General features: G+C 38.4%; 1 protein-coding gene across 1 annotated transcript in view; it reads right to left on the bottom strand.

Annotated features, from left to right (window-relative positions):
- The window catches only part of LOC134535720 (T-box transcription factor TBX10-like), a 591,112-nt gene that overhangs the window by 548,850 nt on the left and 16,908 nt on the right, over positions 1-25,354 (bottom strand). The window lies entirely within an intron of this gene.

Here is a 25,354-nt window from a genome sequence, read left to right as displayed (position 1 = left end):
TCTCACTGATTTCTTGCAGAACTTGCAAAAAGCTTCAAATTTTGAACTAGTCTTTTCACACCATTCTTCCAGAACAACATAATTTGAGTCTTTAACCTTCAACCAGTCTTCTGAAAATAAAGTTTTGTGACTAGGCATCTTGGCTGGTTACACAAGATTATATACCTGAAACAAACATAAATAGGTAATTTAGAATCAATATTTTTTATATCAGCACATTAAAATCCACTTGCTATGTTGTGTTGTCGTTTCGTTGTGCCCACCAACAAAGTCTAACAACTGTTGGTGGGCATGTTACAATACAAAATAAATAAAAAACAAACAAATCCTTGATAATGGTGTTGTAAGGAAAAGACAAGTTTTAAGTTAGAAGCATTATTTCAAACAATATTATCTGCACCACCCACTACTACATTAAATTTCTAGAATGGTGCTTCAACAGCATAGGGCTGGAGCACCAAGAAAAGTGCCCCTCAGTTAATCTTCATTGGGGCTGACATGAAAATAATTTACTTACCTACTTGGATACTTTGACTACAATTCAAATGGCAAATGATGGCAAAAAGTAGGAAAAGTAGGACATATTTGGCAAAAGTAGGACTATTCCTACTTTCCTAAAAAGTAGGAAAAGTAGGAAAAGTAGGAGGTCTGGAAGGCCTGCACTAGGATCAAGTCATATATTACGTCATCCGACATGACGTCATCGCCGCCATCTTGGTTTTTTTAATGTTTCACTGGAGGAGGCCATATTGTTTACAGCAGTCATTTGTTTTCGTCTGCTGGAGACCGTCACCTTGTTAGTTTAATATCTTACCGCTAGAGTGCAGTTTATTTAATTAGTCACATACCATCCACCATCTCGTTAACCGTCCGCCATCTTGTTAAACTGTTGCTATAATTCCTCAAAAATTTCCGCAAAATTTCTAAAATTTTCCATTATCGAGGGAAAAATTCCGTTTCGAGAGAAGATTTCCCGTTTTAGTCCACAAAAATATCAGAAGCCACTGAAGTCCAGGAAGAGGCTTATCCATGAAGCTAGCCTCACAATACTCTGTTACCAAATATTAATTTGACTTCGCCCGCCATTTCGAAATGTTGCACTTTTCGTTACGCCCGCCATCATGGATACTTTTATTTATTATCCGATTTTTATGAAAAAAATAAAATTATTGAAACTGATATTTAATTAAAATGTAGCCGCTATCTTGAGGTATGACGTCACGTCCGTTGCACTTTTCGTAACGCCCTCCACCAACTTAGGTTTTTTAGTCAAAAAAATAATACATATTATTTAATGTAAGAAAATTTAATAAAAATGATTTAATTTAAGAATATTTATTAAGAAAATTTTATTAAAAATATACTTAGCCTAAATAAATAACGGACCTACTACCAAAAGTCCTCTGTTCGAACCCGGTGAGGTAAAGTAAAGATGGCGACAGGAACTTCCTCCACGGAGGCTTCCAGCAGACTGACCTCCCACCACTAATGCTAACGTACCTATATATTACGTTAGCCAGTATGATATCATGGTAGCCATCTTGCAATTTTTCGGCTAGAGGACGCCTTCCTGGATGAATTCAGGTTATCCGCCATTTTGTAACTTGGCCGCCACCTTGTTTCTTGGTCAAATACTTGAAAATCCTTAATTTTAGTGCTAGAGAGCCGGCAAAAATTTTAAAATTACAAAAATATTTAAATTAATAAAATACTAGCATAAAATCAATCCGGCATCTGATGTCCGTACATCATATTGGAAAATTTGTAAATATTAAGCTAGAAATTCGGAAAAAGGCCCAAAATTAATCAAATAATTCGTATATTTTAATAAAAAAAATGACTGGTTTGAAAAAATAAAACACCACAATTACAAAACAGACACACAGTACACACAACAACACACAGTACACACAACAACACACATTACACACAGACAGCTCACTACAAATAGTCCACACAAACACACACAGAACACACAGGACAAACTGTTAACATAGAACAAACAGTACATACAAATGACACACAGTACACTCAAATTGCACACAGTACACACAGTACATGCAAAAGGTAGCACAGGCAGTATAAAGCCAGCACAGGCAGAACAGACATTATAAAAGATAGCACAGGCAGCACAAAAGGCAGCACAGGTAGAATAAACTGCATCACAGGCAGCACAAGCAGCACAAGCAGCACAAACAGCTGCACACACAGCACAACCGGCAGCACAGGCAGCACAAATGGCAGCACAGTCAGCACAAACAGCAGCAGAGGCAGCACAAAGAACGCTCAGGTACACTCCAGGCAAACTCAACGGATGCTCAGGAACACTCAAAGTACACTCAAAGTACACTCAACTAACGTTCAGGAACACTCAAAGTACACTGAAAGGACGCTCAGGTACACTCAAAGTGCGCTCAACGGTTGCTCAGGAACACTCAATTACGCTCAAAGGACGCTCAGGTACATTCCAAGCACACTCAACGGACGCTCAAGAACACTCAAAGTACACTGAAAGGATGTTCAGGTACACTCTAATGACGCTCAGGAGCACTCAAAGTATGCTCAGGAACACTTAAAATACGTACATACAATGCTCAGGTACACTCAAAGTACACTAAACCGACGCTCAGAAACACTCAAAGGACGCTCAGGTACACTTAAATTACGCTGAAAGGACGTTCACGTTCACTCCAAGCACACTTAATGAGTGCTCAGGATCGCTCAAAGTATGCTTAAAAGATGCTCAGGTACACTCCAAACACACTCAAAGGACGCTCAGGTACATTCCAAGCACACTCAACGGACGCTCAAGAACACTCAAAGTACACTGAAAGGATGTTCAGGTACACTCTAATGACGCTCAGGAACACTCAAAGTATGCTCAGGAACACCCAAAGTGCACTCAACGGATGCTCAGGAACACTCAAAGTACACTCAAAGGACGCACAGGTACACACAAAGTACACATAAAGGACACACAAAGGACACGCAGCTTCAAAATCTCGAATAGCTTGAATAGGTCTAACTGCCCAAGTACTCCAACTGCCCAAGTGCTGTAACTGCTACGACATAATTTGACTACCAAATTATGCAACTTCGAGACAGCACCACGAAGATACGCGACTTCGAGGCTTATTTCCACGTAACGCCGTGACGAGATTTACGATCACGAAGCTACGCTACTATGAGATGTATAGTATCTCGCTGCTACCTGGCTACCTGTGATGTTGTTTGTACTGCCTGTGTTGCCCTTTGCATGTACGGTGTATACTGTGTGCCATTAGTGGTACTGTGTGTCATTTGTGTGGAATGTTTGTACTGTGTTAACAATGTGTACTGTGTGTACTGCGTGTCATTTGTTTGAACTGTGTGTGTAATTTGTGTTTTCTGTGTGTGTCATTTGTGTTGACTGTATGTACTGTGCTGTTTGTGTGTAATGTGTGGTGTGTGTTTTGTGAGTACTGTGTCGTCTGTGTGTGCTGTGTGTACGGTGTGTCCTTTTTTATTTGTGGTGTTTTATTTTTAGAACTTTAATTTTTTTGTTTAAATGTACAATTTTTTTAACTTTGGACCTTTTCCCGAATTTATAGCTTAATGTTTACAGATTTTCCTAAAGGGTGGAAGAACTTCTAGATTGTGGACCGATTTTATGTTAGTATTTTAATAATTGTATTTTTTGTTATTTTAAAAATTTTCCCGACTCTCTAGCACTAAAATTGTGGATTTTCAAGAATTTGACCAAGTAACAAGATGGCGGTCCAGTTACAAAATGTGCGGACGCCCAGGTAATTAATTAATATTGTATTATAGGGGAAAAAATAAACTAACAAGAAGTCATCCAAGATGGCTCCCACCAGTACGACATGAAAAACCAAGATGGTGGCCTCCAGCAGAAAAAATTAAAGATGGCTACCATGACGTCATACCGGCTGATGTAATATACACGTTGGCGTTAGTGGTGGGAGGTCAATATGCTGGAAGCTTCTGTGGAGGAAGGATCTGTCGCCCTCTTTATTTTACCTCACCGGGTTCGAACCGAGGACCTTTTGACGTAAGTCCGTTTTTTATTTAAGTAAATTTTACCAAATAATATTTTATTAAATTTTCTTAATTTAAATATTTTTTATAATTTTTTTGATTAAAAACCTAAGATGGCGGAGGGCATAAAGGAAAGAGCAACGACCATGACGTCATACCTCAAGATGTCTGGGTACATTTTAATTTAATATTTATTGTTTATTTTGTTATTAATTTTATTTTTTCCTATAAAAATCGGATAATAAATAAAAATATCCAAGATGGCAGGCGCAACAAAAAGTGCAACATTCCAGGATAGCGGACGAAGTCAAGTCCATATTTGGTAACAGGCTTGGGAGGCTAGCTTCATGGATGCTTAAGCCTTTTCCTGGACATTTGTGGCTTTTGGTATTTTCGCGGACTAAAACGGGAAATTTTCTCTCAAAACGGGAAGTTTTCCCTCGGAGATGGAACAATTTTTAGAAATTTTGCTGAATTTATTGCCAGAAACACCAGCCGACCAGATGGTCAACACAGCTTCTATTAAATATATTCACGGAAAACCCAGCAGGATGCGCTCGGTTGCAGAGCACTACTTGGCTGCCCTCTGATAACTCTGAAAGCAGCCGCGGAACTCGCGGCCTTCGGTAGCCCAGGACGCCAGACACGACCCGGCCCACGAGATCGGAGCTCCACGTGGAGTAATGGATCTGTAATCCTAGCTGCGAGCGTCACATGTGGATAACGCAATGCAACGCCGCGTAACATATGTGTCCCTCTTTCTCTACACCAGACATAAACTGCGCCCGGAAAAATGATACGTCTGTGATAGCGCGATTATTGGCGCTCGTCGAGACCCTGAACACAGCTCTCGTTTTTTAAAGTGCGGTAACCTTTTTTACACATCAGCACTTAGCTACTTTATGTACGGAGGCGACACGGTATTGTTTTCGATTATCTCGCCGTAAAAATAAAAAAAATTGCTAGCGCTGATTCGCTGTTAGACTTCCGTGTGTTCATTGGCTCCAAGAGAGGGGAAAAGGCGGTGCATGGGAAGGCAAGTGGGAGACACATCCACCCCTCAAAACTTGGAGAGATGGTCGGTTGGACAAGTGGTCACTTGGACAAATGGTCCTTCGAACAAACGGAGCTTGGAGAAGTGGTCGCTTGGAGAAGTGGACACTTGGACAAATGGTATACACCCCGTCGCTTCAGGAGGCTGCAAGTGGCTGGATGAGCAACACTAAGCAATGCCAGGGTTTACGTGAGCACACGTACAGTGTCGCAAATAAGACCGCGGCTGTGATGACTGTTGTCTTTACTCTCTAGTTGTGAGTTTATTTCAAAATCGTAAAATATTGTAGCAACCCAATAAAGAAACTTTACCACTACCTATTTCTGTGCTGGCCTATCAGGGCCTCTTACAGTGCTTGGACACTTCGTACTGATACAACACTTATTTTTAAAGACGCCATAACTGGATTTCTTGTAAAGTGAGACCATCAAATAACACTCCTATATCAAATTCCGTATTTAAATTTAGGTTTTGTGATCGTTCAAATGCATGTGATGCTTTAACACTTCCAACTTTTATCACTGTAATTTTGTTTATTTACTTACCTACATTAAATTGTGTTTCATTAGAACACTTACAAGAATTTATGTGCTTGTAGGTAAGATGGGGCAAAAATCCGCGTGGGGCAAAGGTCCTATCTTGGAATATTTCGTATAAATGAAAACTGTTGGCAACATTGACACAGTCAAAAAAAGTGTCGCCATTGTGGTCGTTTATTGCCATGTGTGTCGTGCCAGTGTATAACACCTAGCGAACATAATGAGGTAAGAACTAATTTACTATAATCTGATGTAATTTTGCAGCAATACAAAACAATGTATGTCACCGGGAATAACGATCGGGAAGGATTTATGAAACCACAGTAAGAAAGTGTGCTTCTTTATGGTTACTGTGCATTAGTATTAGTAGAGATTGTCAAACACAAGTAGCAGCAGGAGTCGCGCACAGGCCAGACTGCGCTCGGGGGCAAACATCCGCAACTAATGACGGGGTAAAGATCCGCACTACGTGTTTCATGCGGATCTTTGCCCCTCACCCGTGTATGCCTAACATAGGCCTACATAAATTAAATTGTTTAAAATAATGTTTTAATTTGAAGTCTCAGCCTCTCTAATGCTCAATATTTTGCTGTGGGTTTAGGCTCTTGGAGTAAAATGTTTTGGCAATGTAAATGGTCATTGCATTCCTTTCTTTTTCATTGCAATATCCACATATTTAACTTTACAAACTATTGCAATGCGTTCTGACTCGGGTTATGTAAATTGTAGCCTTTTTATGCAATGGCTTCGTCACTTTCAGGAAAAGGTGCGATCTGGCATTGATCATTCTGTATTGCTTCTGCTGGATAATCATTAGTCACATTTGTCGCTAGAAGCAATTAACTTCTGCTGTGACCATAGCATACATTTGCTGAAACTTCCACCCCACAGTAGCCACAAAATGCAACCACTTGACACAAGCTTTTTCGGACCACTGAAAGCTTTCTATGCTGATGAATGCAACAAATGGTTAGTGACACATCCTGGAAGAAACATAACTCCCTGCCAGTTTTATGAATTGTTCGGTAAAGCTTATGAAATGTGTGCAACATTAGAGAAAGCAGGAAATGCTTTTAGACCATGTGGGATCTGGCCTTTCAGATCTGATGTATTCACGGACGAAGACTTTCTTCCTTCTAGTGTCACTGATTTCGCACAAAATAGTGAACGTTGTAGTGAATAACGTGGAGATAACAGAGCAGAATCTTCTCAAGTGGACAAAGAAGTTGACTCAGAACAGTCAACGTGTCAAAAAACTCAAGATATTCGTAGGTCAGTTCCTAATGTGGACGATCCTAATCCTGTGACTCCTCCCTACACATGTGAACCATCAATAGTCTTAGACATAAATATAGCCACGGAATTTTCGCGCATTCATTTAGTCACATGCTAGAATGCAAACCTCCACACTGTCGCACTGTGTTCATGATTGGACCGCAGTTATTTGGACACGCCCCTCTACGACCGTGAGCCAACGATGTCCAGCTAGGAGAGAAGTGAGCGAATCAGGTAGTGTCAAATAACAAGGATAAAAATGTTCTCGCTAAGAAATCAACCAATGGGAAAGTAAACATTGGTCGAGCACACCTATAACTTTGAATTCTATCCTGAGGCCAGATGAATCCGCGAAATTTCCGGGACTCTAGACATAAACAAGCCAGGTTGCTCAGGCGCTAAAGCTATAACTCCAGTTTCACCCAAAGAAATCATTCCAATGCCAAAGAGGTCTGAGCAAACAAAACGGAATAAAAGAAGCAAACATTCTGAAATAATATCCAGTTCGCCATACAAGAATAAATTGCTTGAAGATCTGAAAGAAAAGGAGAAAAAATGGCTGATAAAGACGAGCGAAAGAAAAAACGATTTGGAGTGAAGAAAGGAGGTGTTAAACAAGTAAAATCAGCCATTCAGTCAGACAAAATACAGTGCCCAGACTGTGAGGCATTGTATGAAGACCCACCTAACGAGGACTGGATCCAGTGTACTTCATGTGAGGCATGGTGGCACGAAAACTGTAGTGCATATGAGGACACACTAAACTTTGTGTGTGATTTGTGTCAATGAAGCTCCAGAATTGAACCTGTCTGTAAACTACTAGATAAATTTTGTATTTGTCCCTTCACTATGTCAATGCTGTTACTGCATCTGTTCAATTTTTTATTTTATTTTATGCCAAGGCATAAATGAGAACATAATGATATTTTGCATACATTGTGTAAGTTGAAGTTATCTACTTTCTACTATGTCTACTATCGTTAGTCTATTGTCATTGGGTTTCTTTAACTTTTCATTGGTTTATTTAATTTCAAATTTGTAGAGCTAGAATATTTTTAATTTTCTATTTAAATATATATTTTAAGAAAGTTAGTTTTTTATTTTTAATTTGACATTGTTTTATATATATTTAAGCAAAATTTTCAAATTTATGAATTATTTTGTCTATTTAGATTTTGGACTCTTTGTGTGATTTTGTAATTTCCTGTTTACAACTTCCAATGTGGTGATATTTTACAATAAGCATATTATAATAAATATAATGTTTTCCTGTAGATAATAAGTGTTGATCTCTGTGGGTTTAGATGTTGAAAGGTGCGGGTATTTGCCCCACTCAATTCGGATCTTTGCCCCACTAGTGGGGTAAAGATCCGGATTTGCACATCTATCGATACTTGTAACTTATGAAATAATGCACTTGTTTTCCTACAGTTGTGAATATAACTGAATAACATTAATGTGTGTGTATTCCAGAAATGAAGAGAAGAACATCCTCCTGCTATTTGGACAGTCAGAATATCAATTTAAACCTTAAGTGTGGAGCTTTGCCCCATCTTACTCTAATGTTTATTTTTTACTTAGTAAAATGCTAAGGACAACACTAAAAAATTAACAGAGAATATTTTTATAAAGAGTACACAATAGTTCAAATAATCACAAACCAATATTTTATTATGAGAAAATTTTTTTTTACTGTATTAATTTCAACTCAATACCTATGCTCTTCAGTAGGTATATATAGTTCATCCTGGGACAGGGGAGGGGGGAGGGGGATCGGGGATCCGATCCAGACACCTTAAGGCTTCGCTTCATCACCCATGTTGGATTATGTCACTTCCGCCGGCCATGCACTCACGAAAAAGTGTCCCGTTACGTTCATCAGCCATGTACGAACGAAAAAATGTCCCGTTACGTTCATCAGCCATGTATGCACGAAAAAATGTCCCGTTACGACGGACAGACCAGCTCGCCAGGACGTCTCGCTATGAAAAGTATTAGGCGGTAATAAACAACCAGGAGGTAACGAATATAAGCCTACTTCTACACGTGTTATGAACGCCGGATACATACGGCCAGGCAACCGTGTGTTTTAGCGCGCTCTACTTCCACGACGCGCAACGGCACCGGCAAGTTTTTATTACTACCTCCTCTCAAGTTCTGATCTCCTAATACTTCACAGCAGAGAAGCGCTGTTGGTCGGAGCCCGTAGGTACTTCCTTCGCACGCCTAACCTAACCTAACCTAACCTAAACTAACCTCACCTAACCTAATCCATATGCTAATCTATGCTAACCTAACCTAACCTAAACTAAACTAAACTAAACTAACCTCACCTAACCTAATCCATATGCTAATCTATGCTAACCTAACCTAACCTAACCTAACCTAACCTAAACTAACCTAACCTAACCTAAACTAACCTAACCTAACCTAACCTAATCCATATGCTAATCTATGCTAACCTAACCTAACCTAACCTAACCTAACCTAACCTAAACTAACCTAACCTAACCTAACCTAACCTAAACTAACCTAACCTAAACTAACCTAACCTAACCTAATCCATATGCTAATCTATGCTAACCTAACCTAACCTAACCTAACCTAAACTAAACTAAACTAAAATAAACTAAACTAAACTAAACTAAACTAAACTAAACTAAACTTAACCTAACCTAACCTAACCTAACCTAACCTAACCTAATCCATATGCTAATCTATGCTAACCTAACCTAACCTAACCTAAACTAAACTAAACTAAACTAACCTAACCTAATCCATATGCTAATCTATGCAAACCTAACCTAACCTAACCTAAACTAAACTAACCTAACCTAACCTAACCTAATCCATATGCTAATCTATGCAAACCTAACCTAACCTAAACTAAACTAAACTAAACTAACCTAACCTAATCCATATGCTAATCTATGCTAACCTAACCTAATCCATGCCAATCTATGCTAATCCATGTCAATCTATGCCAATCCGTATGCCAATCTATGCTAATTCGTATACCAATCTATGCTAACCTGTATGCCAATCTATGCTAATCCGTATGTCAATGTATGCTAATACATATGTTAATCCATGCTAATCCATTTGCCATTTTGTATTTCTAGTAATTTCCACCAACTTCGAATCATGTCGTCACCATTGCAATTTTCGTTACGGTCGCCATCTTGAAAATCCGCAATTTTTATGTTAGAAAATCGGGAAAATTTTTAAAAATCATTAAAAAAATTAAATAATCGAATTAAATAAAAATCTTAAAAACCACTGTTGCAGTTATTGTTACGGTCGACATCTTGGATTATATAAATGTTGCATATTTCGTTACACCCGCCATCTTGGTTGAGTACCATATCATTCTTACACTTTTCGTTAAGACCGCCATATTGGGTCCTATTAATGTTACAATTATCGTTATGGTCGCCATCTTTAAATTTAGACACCATCTTGAAAATCTTTATTTATTATACGATTTTAATGAAAAAAAAAGTTCAAAATTCATCAAAAAATTAACTTAATAGAATTCTGTTTATATCGATTCCCGTCCTTGATTCGAAACCGGCGAGGGCAAAAAATATAAAATCAACAGATCCTTCCTCCACAGAAGCCACCTTCAGACTGACCTACCTCCACCAATAACAAGGTATTTACCATCAGCTGGTATGACGTCACCACACCTTTGACCTTGACCTTGACCTTGACCTTTGACCTTGACCTTGAAATTTAACCTTAACCTTGAAATTTGACCTCGACATTGATCTTTGACTTTGACCTTGATGTCCATCACGGATCCGTCATTTTATGTTCAGTACATGCTAGCGGTCATTGCCACCATCATGTTTTCGTCTGCTGGAGGTCACCATATTGTGTGTACTTGTCTTACCATCATGCAAATTCTATTCTAACATGCTACAGTGCAGTAATAATTTATTATTGCTGAGGTGCCCACCATCTTGAAATTTGACCGCCATGTTGAAATCATGTAATTATTTAGTTAGAAATGCGGGAAAAATTCCAATAGTCTCCGAAAAAATCAATTATTAATTTACAAATTGAATCGATGGATCCATGTCCACGGTTAGATTCTTGACCAGTGACAGTTGTAACTAATTATTAAATAAATTTTAAATTCTTTCGCGGAGTTTATTAATCATAAGTCAATATACCTAACCAAAGAATTAATACAGTGACGATAAGCCTATCATGAAAGTCTAATTTTTGAATAATCTGAATAACCTATAAGCCGTTCATGTACAAAACCGCACATAAAGAACAATTGTCTTCAGTCCATGAGACCGAGTCATGTCATTATCAGACGTATAGGCTAGTCATTTCAGGACCACATGACCTTCGTCGTTAGCTAATTATATTCAATTAATCCATCGTGACATTTTTATACATTCTAAAGGAGCAAGTAACCTTGAAAAATATTTTAGTAACACCAAGAGGTGATAAACTAGTAAATATTCAATCACTACATTTTGTACTACGCGCAATCAACAAAAAGGAAGCACCATCAACGAAAAGACAAAACCACCAACGAAAAGGCAGCACCGACTACGAAAAGGCAGCACATTTGGAAGCACCGACTACGAAAAGGCAGCACATTTGGCAGCACCGACAACGAAAAGGCAGCACATTTGGAAGCACCGACAACGAAAAGGCAGCACATTTGGAAGCACCATCATCGAAAAGGCAGCACATTTGGAAGCTCCATCAACAAAAAAAGGCAAAAAGGAAGCACAAGTTACGAGATCTAAGTCTTAGTTAGAAATCAGAATACAAGAAATAAAAACATTAAATTCTTATAATTTAAATTATTTATTTTATTGCTTTACATTATACAAATGCAAGTAAAACAAGCCATTATTGTATGTAGCCAGCATTCCTCAGTTCCTTGAGTATGAAGGATATTTCTTTGATGCACGAATAGTTTCCTGCACAAAGCGAACCATGTAAAAGTCTTAGCCGGTCAACCAATATGTTTGGATCTTTCCATGATGTGTAATCAATCTCTTCTACCACCATCTTCCTTGCACCTTTATAAATATTACGATCTCTGGTGTCTTCCGTTTTACCACCAACCTCAGGGTAACTTTCATGTTTGAGACGGTGATCATCACAAGCTTGATCAGATTTATTTAATATATCACGTCGTTTCCACCGTTTCGGTCTCAGGACACCGCCACATTCTTCGATCTTGGCAGCTTTAGGTGTTTCATCATAGTCTATGTCTTTGTCAACAGCCTCAGAGTCACTGTAACAATCACCGTAGAAGGAATCGTCTTCACCCAATTTACCGTAATAATTCGATGTTGATGATGTTGAAGTGTCTTCTTCGTCTTCATGCTTCCTTTTTAGGAGTCCATCATTTTTACAAAGTAGGAAAGATCTACTTGAATTCGGCTGGAATATATTCTCACTTTTCACGTTAAGGATTCTTTCATTGTCTTCATTCTTCCGTAAATCATCAACCTCCTTCAATTTAAGTTCTTTGTCGAGATCGGAAGAGCCAAGAAAATTATTGTCGTAATGCAGATCACTCTTCCTTAGGATGGTAGATTCATCGTTGTCCTCTAGCTTGTACGCAGGCTTGGCGCTACAAGTTCTGCCATGTCTTTTTAGGCTCTCTCCCCGCGTAAACGACTTGCTACATCGAACACAACTTATCATATTACGCAGTGGATTTTTAACACAGTCATTCTTCTCATGTTGTCTTTTATTCTTTCTCAAGATAAACTCTTTACCGCAAAACTTACACCTATGTTCTTTCGATACAGCGTCAGATCCCAAATCAGAATTCATATTAGTTACTGAGACTAATGCCAGATACCAATTGAGTGTTTTAAATTAGATCCAATACTTAAATAGAAATTTTTTCATATTTCATCAGCGAGAATTAATATATCTCATGCAAAAGTACTTTATGCATGTAGTTCTGCTTTTCAACAACAGATGTCGCCACATGTTGCTTGCAGGTAAATAATATTTAGTTCTTTTATGCAGGGTGCGGGATGCTCACTAACGATCGCAAAAGAAGGATGGCTTCGCTAGACTCCAAGGAAAAGGAAGTTCGTCTTGCATGTTGGTGCTCCACAGATGTCTCATGGCATAATATTAATTTGACTGAGTAATGATATGTGTTAATTCCACCTTATAAAAATATTGCAAGTTTTGATTTAGTAGCAGAAATTATCGAATTAAATGTAACTCCAAATAAAATGACATGTCTCATTAGACAAAAAAAATCCATGCAGAGAGCGGTTTCTCAGAATAGTCAGAAACACTTGAAGAAACCACAGGAATGATTACAGGAACACGGGAAAACCCATCAAAATATTGACAAGAATAATCAGGAGCACACGGAGAAAACCATCAAAATATTGACAAGAATATTCGGGAGCACACGGAGAAAACCACCATAATATTAACAATAATAATCGGAAGCACACGGAGAAAACCACAATAATATCGACAAGAATAATCGGAAGCACACAGAGAAAACCACCACAAGTTTTCTTTGATATCATAAAAATACAGAAAAAAAATATTTAAAAATAAAAATAAATTTTTTTATTAATTTATTTTTATTTTTAAATATTTTTTTTCTGTATTTTTATGATATCAAAGAAAACTTGTGGTGGTTTTCTCTGTGTGCTTCCGATTATTCTTGTCGATATTATTGTGGTTTTCTCCGTGTGCTTCCGATTATTATTGTTAATATTATGGTGGTTTTCTCCGTGTGCTCCCGAATATTCTTGTCAATATTTTGATGGTTTTCTCCGTGTGCTCCTGATTATTCTTGTCAATATTTTGATGGGTTTTCCCGTGTTCCTGTAATCATTCCTGTGGTTTCTTCAAGTGTTTCTGACTATTCTGAGAAACCGCTCTCTGCATGGATTTTTTTTGTCTAATGAGACATGTCATTTTATTTGGAGTTACATTTAATTCGATAATTTCTGCTACTAAATCAAAACTTGCAATATTTTTATAAGGTGGAATTAACACATATCATTACTCAGTCAAATTAATATTATGCCATGAGACATCTGTGGAGCACCAACATGCAAGACGAACTTCCTTTTCCTTGGAGTCTAGCGAAGCCATCCTTCTTTTGCGATCGTTAGTGAGCATCCCGCACCCTGCATAAAAGAACTAAATATTATTTACCTGCAAGCAACATGTGGCGACATCTGTTGTTGAAAAGCAGAACTACATGCATAAAGTACTTTTGCATGAGATATATTAATTCTCGCTGATGAAATATGAAAAAATTTCTATTTAAGTATTGGATCTAATTTAAAACACTCAATTGGTATCTGGCATTAGTCTCAGTAACTAATATGAATTCTGATTTGGGATCTGACGCTGTATCGAAAGAACATAGGTGTAAGTTTTGCGGTAAAGAGTTTATCTTGAGAAAGAATAAAAGACAACATGAGAAGAATGACTGTGTTAAAAATCCACTGCGTAATATGATAAGTTGTGTTCGATGTAGCAAGTCGTTTACGCGGGGAGAGAGCCTAAAAAGACATGGCAGAACTTGTAGCGCCAAGCCTGCGTACAAGCTAGAGGACAACGATGAATCTACCATCCTAAGGAAGAGTGATCTGCATTACGACAATAATTTTCTTGGCTCTTCCGATCTCGACAAAGAACTTAAATTGAAGGAGGTTGATGATTTACGGAAGAATGAAGACAATGAAAGAATCCTTAACGTGAAAAGTGAGAATATATTCCAGCCGAATTCAAGTAGATCTTTCCTACTTTGTAAAAATGATGGACTCCTAAAAAGGAAGCATGAAGACGAAGAAGACACTTCAACATCATCAACATCGAATTATTACGGTAAATTGGGTGAAGACGATTCCTTCTACGGTGATTGTTACAGTGACTCTGAGGCTGTTGACAAAGACATAGACTATGATGAAACACCTAAAGCTGCCAAGATCGAAGAATGTGGCGGTGTCCTGAGACCGAAACGGTGGAAACGACGTGATATATTAAATAAATCTGATCAAGCTTGTGATGATCACCGTCTCAAACATGAAAGTTACCCTGAGGTTGGTGGTAAAACGGAAGACACCAGAGATCGTAATATTTATAAAGGTGCAAGGAAGATGGTGGTAGAAGAGATTGATTACACATCATGGAAAGATCCAAACATATTGGTTGACCGGCTAAGACTTTTACATGGTTCGCTTTGTGCAGGAAACTATTCGTGCATCAAAGAAATATCCTTCATACTCAAGGAACTGAGGAATGCTGGCTACATACAATAATGGCTTGTTTTACTTGCATTTGTATAATGTAAAGCAATAAAATAAATAATTTAAATTATAAGAATTTAATGTTTTTATTTCTTGTATTCTGATTTCTAACTAAGACTTAGATCTCGTAACTTGTGCTTCCTTTTTGCCTTTTTTTGTTGATGGAGCTTCCAAATGTGCTGCCTTTTCGATGATGGTGCTTCCAAATGTGCTGCCTTTTCGTTGTCGGTGCTTCCAAATGTGCTGCCTTTTCGTTGTCGGTGCTGCCAAATGTGCTGCCTTTTCGTAGTCGGTGCTTCCAAATATGCTGCCTTTTCGTAGTCGGTGCTGCCTTTTCGTTGGTGGTGCTGTCTTTTCGTTGATGGTGCTTCCTTTTTGTTGATTGCGCGTAGTACAAAATGTAGTGATTGAATATTTACTAGTTTATCACCTCTTGGTGTTACTAAAATATTTTTCAAGGTTACTTGCTCCTTTAGAATGTATAAAAATGTCACGATGGATTAATTGAATACAATTAGCTAACGACGAAGGTCATGTGGTCCTGAAATGACTAGCCTATACGTCTGATAATGACATGACTCGGTCTCATGGACTGAAGACAATTGTTCTTTATGTGCGGTTTTGTACATGAACGGCTTATAGGTTATTCAGATTATTCAAAAATTAGACTTTCATGATAGGCTTATCGTCACTGTATTAATTCTTTGGTTAGGTATATTGACTTATGATTAATAAACTCCGCGAAAGAATTTAAAATTTATTTAATAATTAGTTACAACTGTCACTGGTCAAGAATCTAACCGTGGACATGGATCCATCGATTCAATTTGTAAATTAATAATTGATTTTTTCGGAGACTATTGGAATTTTTCCCGCATTTCTAACTAAATAATTACATGATTTCAACATGGCGGTCAAATTTCAAGATGGTGGGCACCTCAGCAATAATAAATTATTACTGCACTGTAGCATGTTAGAATAGAATTTGCATGATGGTAAGACAAGTACACACAATATGGTGACCTCCAGCAGACGAAAACATGATGGTGGCAATGACCGCTAGCATGTACTGAACATAAAATGACGGATCCGTGATGGACATCAAGGTCAAAGTCAAAGATCAATGTCGAGGTCAAATTTCAAGGTTAAGGTTAAATTTCAAGGTCAAGGTCAAAGGTCAAGGTCAAGGTCAAGGTCAAAGGTGTGGTGACGTCATACCAGCTGATGGTAAATACCTTGTTATTGGTGGAGGTAGGTCAGTCTGAAGGTGGCTTCTGTGGAGGAAGGATCTGTTGATTTTATATTTTTTGCCCTCGCCGGTTTCGAATCAAGGACGGGAATCGATATAAACAGAATTCTATTAAGTTAATTTTTTGATGAATTTTGAACTTTTTTTTTCATTAAAATCGTATAATAAATAAAGATTTTCAAGATGGTGTCTAAATTTAAAGATGGCGACCATAACGATAATTGTAACATTAATAGGACCCAATATGGCGGTCTTAACGAAAAGTGTAAGAATGATATGGTACTCAACCAAGATGGCGGGTGTAACGAAATATGCAACATTTATATAATCCAAGATGTCGACCGTAACAATAACTGCAACAGTGGTTTTTAAGATTTTTATTTAATTCGATTATTTAATTTTTTTAATGATTTTTAAAATTTTTCCCGATTTTCTAACATAAAAATTGCGGATTTTCAAGATGGCGACCGTAACGAAAATTGCAATGGTGACGACATGATTCGAAGTTGGTGGAAATTACTAGAAATACAAAATGGCAAATGGATTAGCATGGATTAACATATGGATTAGCATACATTGACATACGGATTAGCATAGATTGGCATACAGGTTAGCATAGATTGGTATACGAATTAGCATAGATTGGCATACGGATTGGCATAGATTGACATGGATTAGCATAGATTGGCATGGATTAGGTTAGGTTAGCATAGATTAGCATATGGATTAGGTTAGGTTAGTTTAGTTTAGTTTAGTTTAGGTTAGGTTAGGTTAGGTTTGCATAGATTAGCATATGGATTAGGTTAGGTTAGGTTAGGTTAGTTTAGTTTAGGTTAGGTTAGGTTAGGTTTGCATAGATTAGCATATGGATTAGGTTAGGTTAGTTTAGTTTAGTTTAGTTTAGGTTAGGTTAGGTTAGCATAGATTAGCATATGGATTAGGTTAGGTTAGGTTAGGTTAGGTTAGGTTAGGTTAGGTTAAGTTTAGTTTAGTTTAGTTTAGTTTAGTTTAGTTTAGTTTAGTTTATTTTAGTTTAGTTTAGTTTAGGTTAGGTTAGGGTTAGGTTAGCATAGATTAGCATATGGATTAGGTTAGGTTAGGTTAGTTTAGGTTAGGTTAGTTTAGGTTAGGTTAGGTTAGGTTAGGTTAGTTTAGGTTAGGTTAGGTTAGGTTAGGTTAGGTTAGGTTAGCATAGATTAGCATATGGATTAGGTTAGGTTAGGTTAGGTTAGTTTAGGTTAGGTTAGGTTAGTTTAGGTTAGGTTAGGTTAGGTTAGGTTAGGTTAGCATAGATTAGCATATGGATTAGGTTAGGTCAGGTTAGTTTAGTTTAGTTTAGTTTAGGTTAGGTTAGGTTAGCATAGATTAGCATATGGATTAGGTTAGGTGAGGTTAGTTTAGGTTAGGTTAGGTTAGGTTAGGCGTGCGAAGGAAGTACCTACGGGCTCCGACCAACAGCGCTTCTCTGCTGTGAAGTATTAGGAGATCAGAACTTGAGAGGAGGTAGTAATAAAAACTTGCCGGTGCCGTTGCGCGTCGTGGAAGTAGAGCGCGCCAAAACACACGGTTGCCTGGCCGTATGTATCCGGCGTTCATAACACGTGTAGAAGTAGGCTTATATTCGTTACCTCCTGGTTGTTTATTACCGCCTAATACTTTTCATAGCGAGACGTCCTGGCGAGCTGGTCTGTCCGTCGTAACGGGACATTTTTTCGTGCGTACATGGCTGATGAACGTAACGGGACATTTTTTCGTTCGTACATGGCTGATGAACGTAACGGGACACTTTTTCGTGAGTGCATGGCCGGCGGAAGTGACATAATCCAACATGGGTGATGAAGCGAAGCCTTAAGGTGTCTGGATCGGATCCCCGATCCCCCTCCCCCCTCCCCTGTCCCAGGATGAACTATATATACCTACTCTCTTCATCTGGGGAATCAAATAAAGGTTGAGCTTTAACGAGTATAACAAAATCATTATAAATTTTTGTTTTTGTGTTATTGATTGTTTGTATATAATTAAGTCACATTCTTTTGATGGATAAAATCAATTTTCTTAATAAAGGAAGAAAAATATGTTAGATAATAAAAATAAATCAAAGCAGTGTGCGGTTAAGTTTATATAGAACTATCATTGCAACTGAATAAAACTTGTGCTTATGTGTTGTTTCGATGCGACTGGCACCCGTGCTACCCCGAGCGTCTCTCTCAAGGTCACGAGGTAACACCTCGTACAAAGTTAGGGAGGTGCTCTTGGGCATATCAGAATTATTTCGATAGCTACTTACTTGATTACATCACATTATTCTGACAAAAAGCAGTCTCTACATTAACAGAAGTCGTATGACAGAGAAAAATAGGGAAGTATGTCTAAAACAATGAAGGAAACATTTTTACGTCCAACAGTAATAAGACGAGGTTTAAAAGTACAAGTAACCCAATACAATCGCTGGCCACATACCACTTGGGTGAAAAATATTAGGTCAAGCAAGCAATTAGAATTAAATTGTTGGGCCTTTGTAACCCTAAACCTCGACATAAAAATAAACTAACTGTAGATAACTTAGTATTCAAGCCTAAATGAACCTTGAGTCAATAGGCCTCAACGAGATTTATTTTTATTGGTGGAAAAAATTTAACCTGGATACATATATATTGCACTGAAATCTTTTAATTTGTCACACAACTTAACATCTTCTTTCAATCCATGGTAGTTTATTACAGAACCATTTAAAATGCATAAAAATACAGCAACACTTGTTACAACCAAATGGCATGTATTTTGCTGAATGTATGAAATATTTATTGTCAGGCAGATTCTAAGATATTATCGTAATACCTACTAGAATACTTAAAAAAAAAAATATGTTTGAGGTTATCAGAAAATTGTATACTTACCATAAACAAAACTATTGAAAAAAAAAATGTTTTAACCTTTATTAAAATAATTTAAAATGGACTATTCTCTCAGTAGAGATTATACAATATTGTTATGATTTTAATAACAATCGTGAGTGGGAAGAACTTGTTTCGTATAAGGATTGCCCAATTATTTTTTTATTGCACAGTTTTATTTATTGCCAATATTTACATCACTAACAAATAATCTTCTAAAAATACCTAATAATCAATTACTCGCACTCAGTATCTCAAGTACTTACACACCGCACACCTCGCTGGGCCGCACCTCTGGCGCAACTCTCGCCGCAGCACCCCTCGTGGACCTCCGTCGCACTTCCCTTCTCCGAGGAGCTCACTCCAACTCGCCGAGTCACTGTCGTAGAGACCGGCGTCCAGGCTTATATAGACCCTGGTGCCCTTCCAGAAGTGACGAGCGCGGCTGCCGACGCCCGAAGCGTCGAGAAGGGCAGCGGCAGCTCGCGCGTGGCAGGGCGCCGCGCGGGGAGCGGAGGAGGAGGGGGGTGAAATGACCCTTGTAATCCGGGCAGGCATGCGTGGTATGTCTCACGTCAATGGACGGCGCGTGACGTCAGTGGCGTGCGTGGCCGCCAGCCAGCTCCTGACCTGGCATCGCGGTCCTGTCTCTCGCGTTCATAACAATAAATTATGTTTAGATTATTGAATCACTGTATTTTTGGATATTTTCCTTGGGTTCTACTTTCTTTGTTTGAATATAATTTGGTATTTAATTACGTTATTAATTTCTTTCTTCATCATACCAGACCCGCCAGCCGGCCAGATGGTCCATGGACTGCTGTTCAGTATACTCCCGGTGGACACAGATAGCTGACAGAGCGGCCTGCAGTAGCCACAGGCGCCAGGCACACCTTGTTGCGAGCGTCACGAGTAGATTATGCCTGGCAACACCGCGTATTGGTCCGGTCAAAATAGACATTTCAAATAACAAAAATTCCGACAGAGCTAGATTTTGGTAGAGAACTTGGGTACACCAGTAGGAATAAAGTGCGAAATGTCCCCATAGATCCCATGTGTGCTAAAAATGTTATTCAAGGTCAAAGATCAACATTTTCTGTTTTTTGGATTTTTCTCAATAAAAAACATAGCCCAGACAAAAATTGTAGATTATAAAATTATCTACAAAAATAGTCCTAATACTTATTTTCCTATGAATCACCATTCGTAAAATATCGCCATTCTAAAAGTTGAAAGAGTTAGATACTAAACTATATGCACACATTACCACGCTAAGTACCTGTGAGGTAGTGTACTTGGCGCGTTTTTTAAACGTGGTTTCCGCTGTAGGCCCACTCCACGATCTGTTATGACGGAGTTTTATGGGAAAATACTGTATTTACTGCATGATGATTACTGATATTGATATTGATATAGGTGATTGATTTAAATTGTAGTTCTGATTTCTGTTAATATTCTAATCTGATTCATATTCTTCAAATTCAACTTCAACAGTCATGTCTTCTTAGATTTCTTCTTCTTCCTCTTCTTCTTGCTGGATGTTCAGAAATTGTTCAAATGAAGATGAATCAGCTGTCTCTTAATCGATATCACACGAATCTTCGTCTATTGGATTAAATTGAACATTCGAGCAAGACTGGCCTTGGCAATCAGGGCACGCTGGTGAACACAACAAACCTACTCTTCTACAGCCACATTTAGCAGTACAGCCTTTTTAGTAATAGCAAAAAATAGTGTTTAGGAGTGTTTCCGGAGCAGGTGGGAGTATAGTTTGAATCGGTTCCAAAGTATTATCTGTTAATTTCCAACCCCAGTCTTCGCAGTTCAGTTGATTGCCTAGCCATTTCTGAACTCGATAGTATACTCGATACAAGTGTTGATGAACAGACTCCGATGTTGGAGGAAGACAAGATAGTTTTGTACTTGTTTCTTCCTCCGTGAATTTTTTACAACAGTTAAATATCTATACTTGTCGATACAATTATTATTTTTATAGCTCCATAAACAGCAAGGAGAAAGCGAATTCCTTTTGTGTTTATCGTTTGAGGAGGAGAGTCGATTTCTTCAAATACTTTAGCGTAATCAATTAAATACTTTTCCTCAAATAATATCAATATTGATGTTTTACCCCTTATTAACATTTCTGATGTAGTATCGCAACCGGTTATCGTATGTAAAACTAAAACATGGTTTTGGCATTTTGGATAAGCAGATAAACGTTTTGAAGAATATATTTCTGTTAACTGTTGAACCTTCCAGGTTTTAAAAAGTAAATAATTTTATCAATTGGAGTCCGTGCAGTAAAACTTATTAAAAAATCAACATCTTCACCAACCACAATAGTTGTATTTGTTGCATTGAATTGTTCAATTGCTGTTTCAATTATGAGGACATCAGCGTCATTTTGAGCTTGTTTAACTGCAATATTGTCAGTCGTCAGCTTGTCACTCAACATGGAAATGAAACGAGATTTATTATGAATGTTAGCGAGAAACTGTTGTAGGTTTGGTGGAACTGTCATAAATTGATCAAAGATAATGTCGGAACATGAAGATGTTTTCGTAGTCCGACGAAGTTGTTCTGCAGCTTTAATGTTTTTTGTCGAGTCACTATAGCCATCAAATACTACCGTCACTCAATGACCAAAGTGTCTGCGTAGATTCTGAACGTATTTTGCGAAAATGACGTTGAAAGTTTCTTCTCGATCCCACACAACGTGATGTAACAGACACCCTCCATCGATAATGCAAGTAGCGTTTGTAGTATCAACTTCAGCATTGACTGATTGAAAGCAATCGTAAATGGCTGACTTTAGTTTTTGTGCATTGCAAGTGCATCGAAGAGTGATAACGGGTAAGGGGTTAATTCATACTCGAAATTTTTTTCAATTTAATCCTCGAACGTCTTAGTAATACTCATGCGTTGAAATAATAATACAGGATAGGCCTATATAGGTACCTCGTGCCACGTGGACAATAGAGTAAGCAGTTGTTGCTCAAGGCCATGCTGGTAGAAAGGACTGGCTAAGGGACAGTTTCTATTGAGTGTATATTCTCAGAATTGTATATTTTATACATATAAGAGACACAAGTAGACATTTTTACTTATATTAAGTGCCTAACTACGTATTTACGTGGCATTTGTGTGCATATAATGTAGAATCTAACTCCTTCAACTTTTAGAATGGCGATATCTTAAGAAAAGTGATTCTTAAAAAAAAGTATCAGGACCATTTTTGTAGATAATATTGTAATCTACAATTTTTGTCTGGGCTGTATTTTTGATAAAACTTACCGTTTTTGATAAGAATCCAAAAAACCGAACGTTTTGACCTTTGACCTTGAATAACGTTTTTAGCACACATAGGATCTACGGTGACTTTTGGCAATTTATTTATTTTGGTGTACCCAAGGTCTCTACCAAAATTCAGCTCTGTCAAAAATTTTGTTATTTGATCACTATATTTATGTCTATTTTGACCGGACTATATCGTATCAGGTCCCTGCTTCCCCCAGCACAAGACTGCTAGCGCTCTCCAGTGGGGCAGAATCTCAACCCTGAGCTTGAACCGAGCATTACGTTGCAGGACTAACAAAATATATTTTCCAATCACACTTAAGTTCCAGAACTCATAAATTTTTTTTCCATCATGCCTTGCTTTGTTATAAATATTTTTATGACCTTAGTTCGTTTTTGCACGGGTATTAATTGTTCGGTCAGCTTCTCCCCCCCCCCCCCCCCATAAACACAATAAGGGTATTGTCCAAAATAATATTAAGGCTGTATCTAGTGTTGTGAAATTGTGTGTTTACAGAATTGGCCCGACAGGCGTTAAGGCCCTGTAATGAATCCTTCTATGAATTGTTTTATGAAGCTTGTTGAAATTTATGGAAATATTGCTTTATGTAATAAACGTGTGTGCCCTAGTACTTTCGATTTCGCTCGTGCTAGTATATGAAACCTCTTTGGTTCCTACTCTTGTTTACATTGGGGGAGGTTACTATTTTAAGTAATTATTTTGTGCTGTTTTTTCAACTCCAACATTGTGCCGTGTTGGCTACGGCTTTTATGAACATGCCACCACTGAATCACAAAGACACGATTGAAGTGGATAAATGGTAAAGTAGTTTTGATTATTTTTAAGGGGAGGGGACAGGCAAGTTTTACCTTGTATTTCTTACACCCGCGACACTGACAAATAAAGAAGTAGGACAGTAGGACTTGCAGTTTTAAGAGGACCTCATTTGCATATGTGTGATATTTTAATTGTTTAGTTTATAACAGCGTTCATGTTTAAATTTTGTTATATTTCTCAGAAAAAAAGCATGTGATAAAAATACCTTCTCGTAAGATGGAATAACGGATTCCTCCCCCTTTTGTTATGTTTACCCAACCCTCTTAGCTGTTAGGCCCTACCGACCTGGGGCCCCCACGGGCGTGGATACGGAATAAGCCATATACTAGAAACAGGAGAGATGTTAGAGATCAAGCTATGTCCAGATGCTGAGGCTATCCATCCCAGTATAGACCCACCTTCACCCCCTGTCTCTCTCAGCTAACCGGACAATTGGCTGCGTTCTAAGCTCTTAGAAATTATCAGTACTGCTGGCGCCTACCCCATTCTCCCACCTCACACTGGTACCCCACCCAGTGCATCCGTGGTCCAGTGGAGGTTCTATCGAAACGTCTCCTAGCTGTCCGGGCTAGCACCGGAGCTGTGTCGTCGCTCACCACGTCGACTCCGCATCAGGCTAGGGAACCCTTGGAGCCTGCTCCAAGCGATCGGAGCACCACCACCAAGTACGAGTCCTAGCCAATCAGAATCCTGGGCCTAGAGAATACCTCAACGGTGGCACATTCACTCTTTCATGGATTCTTCCCGTACTACTACCAACTTGGCGTCTATACAGCATGAGACCATTCGCCAACAGGCTAGCCGACCGCTACTCTTCAAAGTCAATCCACTGGATGTCTCGTGAGAAGAAACATTTGAAAAATAATAAAATAAATTTTAAAAATTGGTTTTATTTTTCATATTTACGCAGCATTATCATGGCTCAAAGTTTTGGCGCCTTAATTTTGTTTAGTAGTAGGTAGTCGTAGTGAGGGCACCTCGGGCCTTAACATCTCTCGACGGCTCTGCATGAACATTATGTTCAAGTTTTGAGCATGTATATAGGTATATAATATATGAATATATAATATATGTATATTATATATTCTTTTTATCTACCCTTCGTGGAGGGTAGGCCTACATGTCATTAACATTCATTCTTAGTAGAAGTCTAAAGTTCAAATGATTTGTAGTTATACCTAGATAGGAAGGTTGTATAAGATGGGGTTTACGAACAAGAGTTCTTTAAAAAATTTTTGGGACCAAAAACTATTAAACAGAATGTATCAAAATTCATGTTACAACGCCTGAGGGTAGAAAGCTCTTATTATTTGCAACCATTTTTGCCAGTAAACATGTTGCCGGAAACGCGTAGTTAAGCCCCTGTAGCCCCAGAAAGAGTCAGCGTAGACAACCCATTGGGCTTTGTGCGAGACAGACGATGCTGTGATGAATTACGTGTTTACGACGCCGGGCAGCGCTCGAGAGGACTGTACGATGTCGAATGCTGACCCCCGCCCCTTTTTACTTCCGTTGGTGGCGCCCTCACCTCTTTTCTTCCGTTCATGCCGTGCCATAGCTCTGCGCAGCGTGACATCGCAGTGTCGCAGTGTGTTTGATATCACTGGTGTTCTGTCGTTGACTGTTCTGTCGTACAAGCAAACTCGTGGTGTCATTTCTTTCGCTGTGGTTCTGAAAAGGGCGACGTTTTAGTGAAGCTCAATGGAGTACACGTTTACTGAGTACACGGACATGCTGCTTGTTTACGGGGAAGCTAGACAAAATGGACGAGCCGCCCGTCGTCTGTATGAAGAACGATATCCGGGTCGTAGGATTCCAGCTCACACCATGTTTGCAAGACTTACTCAGCGAATGCGTGATACTGGTACATGTGCCGTCACAAGACCAA

This window comes from Bacillus rossius, chromosome 10, assembly GCF_032445375.1.
Source record: "Bacillus rossius redtenbacheri isolate Brsri chromosome 10, Brsri_v3, whole genome shotgun sequence".
Lineage (NCBI taxonomy): Eukaryota > Metazoa > Arthropoda > Insecta > Phasmatodea > Bacillidae > Bacillus > Bacillus rossius.
This window is presented reverse-complemented; position numbering and strand designations above follow the sequence as displayed.